The 9,009-nt window shown below is 36.4% G+C and overlaps 1 pseudogene; it reads right to left on the reverse strand.

The window, feature by feature from the left end:
- Positions 1-6,965: 6,965 nt before the first annotated feature.
- On the reverse strand, positions 6,966-8,018 carry LOC113607597 (cytochrome b-c1 complex subunit 10 pseudogene; annotated as a pseudogene).
- Between the last annotated feature and the right edge of the window lie 991 nt (positions 8,019-9,009).

Here is a 9,009-nt window from a genome sequence, read left to right on the forward strand (position 1 = left end):
GTGTGTGTGTGTGTGTGTGTGTGTGTGTGTGTGTGTGTGTGTGTGTGAAGCAGGTGTTAGCATTTGTTGAAGATCCCCAGGTGTCTCTAATGCACAGCAAGTCTGAGACCAGAGGTAGAAGTGGTGTTTCTCAATTAGGCGGAGCCTGAGTGTCTGCATTTCTAGCAAGCTCCCAGGTGGTGCCCATGCTGCTGGCCCCCAGAATGCACTTTCAATAACAAGGTGTAGGGTTCCTCCCCATTCCACCCCCCAGTTCTATCCTGGCAAAATAAAAGGAGCCAAGAGAAAAGAAAAGTGAGCCTGAGGCAGAAATTCTTGGTAGTTAGCTTAATAAGGCGGGAAAAAGTGGAAGTGGGTAGGTGAGGTTATCTGGAGGAGCTCATCTCATTGCCACAGCCTGGAACAAAGTATAAGAAAATCTGTGCTTGACCCAGGAGGACAGAATTGCTTGCTATTTTGAGGTAGGACACCCGCTCCCCCATGACAGCCCTTCCCTCCCCCCCGCAGCCCAATACCACACACGTGGGGAGAATTGGTTTGCCCTGTGACTCTATCCAGAATGTCCAAATTCCTATGCCTCCCTGTAATTACACAGCCCAACGAGGAAGGGAACAGATTAGACCCCCTCCTCAGCATATAAAAACGCTCAAGGTTCTTGCATTTTAAGCCAACCCCCAAGCCAACACCTCTTTGGACTCTGTGTTCCCTTGAAGCAAAACCTCTCTCCTTTTTGCACACAGACAGCTTCAGAAAAAGAACCAATTGTATGTACCTACTGTCCACATTTCTCTTCTTTTCCACCCTGTCAGTATTTGAAATACTGCAATTTTGCTCATAGTAAAATTTTTTGCATTAATTTTGAGTGTTTTAAAATACTGCCTTAAAATATTATTAACCTTGATTACTTAGTGTTTTGGCACCCCCCCCCCTCCCCTTATATTTTGCTCCCAGGGCAAACGCCTCACTTGCCTTACCCTAGTCCCAGTCCTATTTTATTTACTCCTCAACCCGTTATGATCTGGCCACTGCTCCCTGGACTGCAATAGAAACTAACACTGAAAGGTTCATTAAAAAATCCTTGACATGTCATTTATTTAGAGAACATTTTTTCAGAGAACATTTTTTCCCTCCCTGTTTCAGTTGACATTTTTTTGAGCATTTCAAACAAAATACTATTATTACCAAAAATGTTACTATACTTATACCTAAACCTATTCCTAGAATGCATCGTTTCATTCCCTATTTTGTTTTATTTTATTTAATTATAGTTGATTTACAATATTAGTTTCATGGTTACAACATAGTGATTCCGTATCTTTGTAGATCATACTCTATTTAAAGTTATTACAAAGTATTGGCTATATTCACTGTGCCGTACAATATATCCTTGTAGCTTATTTATTTTATACATAGTAGTTTGTATGTACAAACTATCTTAATCCTAACCCCTATCTTGCCCCTCCCCTCATCTCTCTCCCTACTGGTAACCACTTGTTTGTTCTCTATATTTCTTTATTATTTTAATAGCACTTCTATACTTCCTAAAATTATAGCAGTTCTTAATTAAAAACCTTCCTAAGGTTATAGTATTGTTACCCAAACCGAAGAGAAAATGAATATCAGTTCAGACAGCCAAGGTTACAGGATCCAGTTAACCAACTGACTCTGGTTATGGCATAAACCCAGGTTTTTTTGCGAAGGCTATTCAAACCGAAGCCATGGACATCAGGCTGAAACTTTCATTTTGAGAGAATCTCTTTTTACTTCAATTAAGAAAAAAATTAGATTCATACTTTTCTTGCAGATTTTAGTTTTTAGTAGCCTGGAATTTTCCCGTTAAATGTTGAAATCTTTCTTGGCCAGCATGACATAGCTCATTGTCCTGTCATTGTGATAACCTAGTCTCTTGGCATTATTTAAAATGTATGGGTGCCGTACTAGTGTCTCATTATAATTCATGGAGCCATCTAGAGGTTTCATCTCCCAGGAAAGGTAGAATTAAGGCTATGTGATGAGCGCTCCTTTTTAAGACACTTGGCCTTTTCGAGTTATCTTGGAACACAATTTGAAGCTCCGTTCTGCATAGTTACTGTGTGTGAGCACTGGTGCCAATAAGTCCCTCCTCCTATTGTTTCTGTATATTTTCCCAAGGTGATTTGGTAACTCACAGTTCCCTATATTTCTCTTTCTTACATAGATAGACATTAATTTCATGTCTCTGTGCTAAAAGCAAACAGAGTTAATAGAAGGAATAAAATACCAACTTATGTTAACCTTTCATTAAAATTAATAAAAAATTAAACAGGTCCCTTTATAGTCAAACTTCTATGCTCATCCTAATTTCCTTTAGTATATTTTATATGAACTTTTTTCTTAATATCATTATGAAATTATGGCCTTGCACAAATTCATCATATTTCAAATAATCACAATTATTATACCCTTTTTGATGCTCAAATTTCAATTTGGCCACTGGGAGACCTCTAAGCTAGCTCTTTTGTCTTTTCAGCACTGTCCCTTGCATCTCTGCTTTCTGGTAACATATGGTATTCCAGGTTCATTCTACTGTTTGTGTGTGTGTGTGTGTGTGTGTGTGCGTGCACACCACTCCTGCGCACACCAGGAGTGCTAGTTTCATCCAGTGAAGTATTAGCAATCCAAATCTGGGCATTTAGGAGTTCATGTGAGAATAGGCAGTGAACAAACTGATACTGCTGTTGAGACACTTCTAGCAGGAAAAATGTTGCTTTTTAACATCCTGAGTTCACATTGATTTTTTTCTAATATTATTAACATAATTAAGTCACTGTATTTTACTCACATCATGAGGTTTTATCGACAACCTTTAAGACTTTCCAATATATTGCTGCAACAAATGACCTCATCTTGAACCTTGTTTTTTTCATAGTTCCAGCCATGGTATTGGCTTTTGTGCTTGTCTTTGTGTCACACTGACATTCGAGGACTCTGAACATTTGTTCTTTGTACCTCATGGCCCTTATCACACTGATTTCCAATCTCATCCCAGATGACTTTTCAGCTGCTGGGAAATGTACCTAAGTGTTTCTTGCCCCTGAGGAGTAATTGTTCTGGACGGTGGCATGTTGATTTTCTGCTATTCGAAGAAAGGCTTGGCTTCACTTGTCTCGAAGACTTTTCTCTGTTTGAAATTCAGTTTTGGAGGACACCACATTTCCCTTTGTCCATAATTCCTCTGCCACCAGTTCTGTATCTGTCCTTGCAATTTTCAGCCATTGACTTCCAACACATTTTAGTACAGGAAGAAACATTTGGTCTCCTGATAGTCTCCTTAGTGACAACATTGAAAGGACAGAAGCACCTTTTTCTCTGTCTCAATCTGGTTAATATATTTACTTCTAGAAATTCAGGTTTTATTACATTTTTCACAAGGAGGTCCTCCTTGACTGGCGAACCCAGATTTGCTGATCCCTTTGTTCAAGTGATGTGGAACTCTACAAGAGTTTGCTCTGGCTACATCCATGGGTTGGGTGGGGAGTGAGGGCCACACCACCTTGTGGGCTGTGCCAAAGACACCGTCTCCCCTTTACACTTAGTAAGGGGGCTCTGGACAAGGGAATGAGAGAACACTTGCTTAGAGAGATAAGAGCTAGAAAGTAGAGAACATAAAGGGACTTATATGTGATCTCTTATTCAAAATAACCTTAGCAGGATGGAATCTGGTTTTGGCAGCAAACTAAGTTTCATTTTACGCCTTTGAGCTGGAACAGAGTGCATAAGAAATGTCAATTTGCTGGAGTTTTCCCATTAAAAGAGGCAATTTGGGTCCAGAAATAATACTGTATACATTTAAAAAATATCAGTGAATAAAGCAGAAACTAACACACCATTGTAAAGCAATTATACTCCAATAAAGATGTTAAAAATAAATAAAATAATATCAGTGAAAAAAAATTTTAAATTGTAATCCTAATGCATCTTTATTTTTTTAAATGGTAACTAAGAATGTATATGAATGTAAAATCTGCCATTTATGAGCCAGGCTCCATGCTAGGCACTTGACATTGATAACTCCTCCAGTATTCCTAACAACATGCTGGGACAGGAACTATGGTTATAGTACTTTGTTATATTGTCTTAAAGATGGGTAAATGGAGGCTTAGAAAGGTTAAGTAAATTACCCTTGGTCATAAACTAGTAGGTGGTAAGTTGTGATTCAAATTCAGGTAGTCGAACTCTGACTCCAGAACATGGTCCTGAATATGTGTATTATGTGTATCATATGTGTGTTTGTGTGTGTGTATAACAAAAATTGGGTCATATCCCACCTATAATTTGGAATCCTTTTTCTCACTTATTAACTTATTGAGAGCATTTCCCTCTTCTTATAATGTTTTATAAAGAATAATTTTTAAATGGCTGAATACTGTCTTTTCTTGAAATTGTAAAGTTATTTTGCCAGTCACCTATTAATGAACATATAAATAAAGCATTGTACTTCTATTTTTGTGTCTCTATTTTCTTAGGATACATTCATTGGAAGGGGATTACTGAGCCAACGGAAGGGGCCAGTTTGAGTACCCAGGTAAATATCACCAAATCACTATCCACAGAGTTTGTACAGATTCTTACTTCTGCCAGCAATTTTTTAGGGAAAACTTCTATCAAACTTTTACCACCACAGAATTTTTTCTTTAAAAAATGTTTTGCCATTTTAGTGGGTGAATAAAATATATATCTTGTTTTAATTAGTATCTATTTGATTAGTTATGAGTGTGAATATTTAAAAATATTTATTAGATTTTGTATTGCTTTAAAACTTGTGTGGATCCTCTGCCCACATTTCTTTTGGGGTATTAGAGTTTTACTTATTGATTTGTAACAGTGCTTCATGTTTTAATGATATTATCCTTCTGCCCTGTTGCTAAATTACTTTTCCCAAGTTGTGATTTTATTGTTGTGAATGATGTTCCTTGATTTAGAGGAGTTCTAATTGTGTAATAGTAAAGTTGATTTAGCTTTTCCTTTGTAATTACTTCTATTGCTTTTATGCTTCAAATGTCTTTCCCTTTCCAGAAATCTGATAATTATTCACTTATATTTTTGTCTATGTATGGTTCTTTAATCCCTTTGTTTTGTTTTGTTTTTTTGCGGTACGCGGGCCTCTCACTGTTGTGGCCTCTCCCGTTGCGGAGCACAGGCTCCGGACGCGCAGGGTCAGCGGCCATGGCTCACGGGCCCAGCCGCTCCGCAGCATGTGGGATCTTCCCGGACCGGGGCACGAACCCGCGTCCCCTGCATCGGCAGGCGGACTCTCAACCACTGCGCCACCAGGGAAGCCCAATCCATCTGTTTTAATTGTTGTTTTTGTTTTGGGCTGCTGCATGGTGAGGCTATAATTTGAATTAATCAATTTTCTCAACTATTTGATGAATAAACTCTCCCATTTTTGTTGTGCTTATTTATTAAGCTGGAATATACACCAGAGTCTATCTCAAGGCCAAGTGTTCTATTCTATCAATCTATCTGTCGGTTCTTGAACTAGTACCATACTGCTTTGTTTGATGTTGCTTGCAATATGTTTTAATTCCTTGTAAGACATGCCTCCTTAATCTAATTGCTCAGTTTTCCTATTTTAATATGTTCTTTTTCTTTTTTTACTTGTTATTCCTCTGAATGAACTTCAGAATCATTTATGTCATTAAGAAAGATAACATTGCCTATTTTTTGGTTTTCATCATGTCACTGAATATTTAACATGTCATTGCAAAATCATAATAGTATTTATTGTTCTTTTGTTGTACCATCTTTGTCAGTTTTATATTAGTGCTACACTGACTTCATAAAATGAATCTATATATTTTCAGCTTTTGTTTTTATATTGGAAATATTATATAATATGAAATTATCTGTCTTTGTGAAAGTCTGAAAGTTATCACTAGTGAAATTTTCAGACAATGAGACATCTTTAGCAGTCTGAGAGTCAGGTACAATTTTCCATACAAATAATCATTTAGTTCAGTTTATCAAATTTATTAACATAGTATTTTAAAATAATATTTCCATATTTATTAAAATTTTCCTTTTCCTTTTCACTTTTAAATCTTGTTTTTTCTCTTTACTTTTCATGTGTTCTTGTGTTAAAATAAAAAGCAGTTCTTGAATTTGTGTATCAACTTTACTATTTCTATTTTAAAAAAATTGTCCAATTTTCTATTCTTATCTTTAGAAAATCTTTTCTTCTGTTTTCCTTGGTTTTGTCTTAAATACATTTTAATTATTTACAGTACACATCCTTTGAAATATATCTACTTTGTCTTATTTCTATAAAAGGCTCACATGAAATAATTGTATTCTGTCCATTTCTTCTTATATATCTTTGCTTTATATATCAGCATAAAATATATATTCCTTTGATATCATCATTGAGGACTGCACATTTTTATACACTCATTGACTCATTTGATATTTTTTGGCCTTGTATCCATTCTTGTATGAATTTTATAATAATACCTTTATTTTTACTTCATTTCTATTTTTCTAGTAAATCTTTATTCATTCTTTTATTTTTAATCTATTTGTGTCCTTTCTTTTGGATATATTTCTTATGATTAGGCCACAGTTGGATTTTTTCTTAACCCAATCCTGAAGTCTTAGTATTCTAATACACAAGGTTAAATCATCTAAATTTATTGTTATAACTGTCCATCTACTCATCCTGGATAATCATATAAACAGTGGGCTATCTGGGGGTTTTGCTCAGGCAGGGTTCAGAGGACCTGAGTTTGAACACTGACATGAGAAACAGCCGCAGGCATGAAAACAGACAAACTCACACTTGGTCATAGGCAAGTTCATCTTACAAAGAAAGGAACATTCTAAACGTCAAGTTTGTGCAATCGATCAGAAATCTAGAACAGGAGCCAAATCAAAAAATTTTTAAAAGATCAGACACAACTGAGGAGTGGGCTCAGGAAACAGGGCTAGGAGAGCTTCCCTGAGGTGGGGCACCAGGGAGATTCAAGTGTTCTCAATCCTTTACTGTAAGTGATAACGAAGACAAAAAGCACAGCAACACCAATCAACATGTTGTTTTTTTTTTTTTTTAAACTTTGAGGTCCGTCCGGAGAGCGTGGGCTGTTCCAGAGGCAGATAGAAAGAGGCAGCACCATCAGATAACAGAGGGGCCTGTGGGGGGGGGGGGTCAGTTTAATTAATCATCCTTCTTAAACTTGCCCTTGATGTAGGTCACCCAGTCCAGAATCAGCCACCAGTTGGTGGACCACGGCAGCCCCACAGTGCCCACCGCACCCCACGTGCCCACAGTGGAAATCCAGTTTCTGACCAGTTCCTGGGAGTGCAGGGCAAGGAACCTGGTCAGCATCTCAGCACCATCCCAGCTCAGGGTGACCCAGTCCCCACTGGCTCAGGTGCCAACAACTCATTTTTATTTTTGATTTATGCTTAGGCTAAGCACTGGACTAATTGCTTTAGACAAAGATTTCCTATAATTCCCACAACTACCCTGTGAAGTACATGTTATTCAAGTTTTAGGAAAAGAGAGGCTCTGAGCAGGTGAGTAAATTTTCCAGACCAACATTAGTAAATGCTAGAACCACTTTCAAAAACCAGATTTCCCTGACTCAAAAGACCTTGATTTGAACCACTGTGTTATTCTGTTTTCTTCCCAAAGTACAATTTTTCTTGGTTTTTATTTTCCCCATTTTTACAAGTATACATTCTATTATGAATTCTTCTAATTAGGTTTTTCAAAATCACATTTGAATACATAGGTTCTCTAATTATCCAATTCATGAATAATATAATAATTTGATTCCTTCTTCTATAAGATGAGGAATTTAGTACACTTCTAATTCCCCACATACCCATCTTTCCTCCATTCTTTGGCAATATCATTTGGAATTATAAACCTATTTATTATTAGTTTTATTTTTTAGTTATTTTAAGAAGTAACAACAACAACAAAAACTTTCCATCTGTACCAATATTCTATTTACAGAATTTTTTAAAACTTAATTCTATACATTTAGCTCAGACTGTCACAATGTTTTTGAACCCACTTTTGCTGTTCTTTAGTTTTTGTCTTTAATTAATATGTTGTTCCATTCGAACCTGTCTTTCCATAAACTTTTCAAGAAAAGTGCATGGGTGGTATCTTTTTTGAGTTCCTGATTAGAATAACTAAGAATGTCTTTTTTCTTTTCTTTGCAAATTAATTAACATTTCAACTTGAGTCATAAACATTTTCTCTTAGTACCATTTAGACTTTGCTCCATTTTCATCTGGCATTCAGTCATGTGATACATTCTCAAATCAGCCTGTTTTCATTTGATGTTAAGTGACTTTAATGTTTTGTCTGGATATTTATAGAATTTTTTTAAAAAATCCTTTATGTTCAAACAAATTTGCTAGATTTTATCGAACTGTGCATTTTTCTTCAGGCAAATTTTGCCTGGAAATTGTACGCTATTTTAAATTGTGCATTCTACCTCTTTTTTCAGCCTGAAAAATTTTCTTCCATTATTTTTCTTCAATATTGCAGCAACATCATTTACTCTGGTTATATCTTCCTTGAGGGGGTCCTTCTTATCCATATATTAAGTCTTTACTTTTGATCTACCAAATCACACATCTTTTCTCTCATTTTTTTGTAATCTTTGTTTCTTTTCTCTACATTGAGAGAAAACTTCTCTAGCTTGATTCTATATCATTTGTTTGGGTTTTCTGCAATTTTGATTCTGATCTTCAAAATCAGATTCCAATCCCACAACTTTAGTTTGGGTTTGCGTGGATCCACATCTTATCTGTCCCACTTCCTTTTCAAATTCAGCTAGAATCTGAAGCATCAGGTGGGGAAGCGTTACTTTTTCTTGTGTTTACACTCATTTTTTTCTCTTCCCAATACTAGCTACTGACCACTCTGGTCCTGGCTCTTGCGGGGGGCAGAAATATGGACATGAAAGACACTAATCAGTCTAGACAGGGAGAAGTGCAGTGAGTGCCCTCAAC

This window comes from Aethalodelphis obliquidens, unplaced genomic scaffold (genome assembly GCF_003676395.1).
Source record: "Aethalodelphis obliquidens isolate GAN/ISIS:26980383/991018 unplaced genomic scaffold, ASM367639v1 scaffold49, whole genome shotgun sequence".
Classification (NCBI taxonomy): domain Eukaryota; kingdom Metazoa; phylum Chordata; class Mammalia; order Artiodactyla; family Delphinidae; genus Aethalodelphis; species Aethalodelphis obliquidens.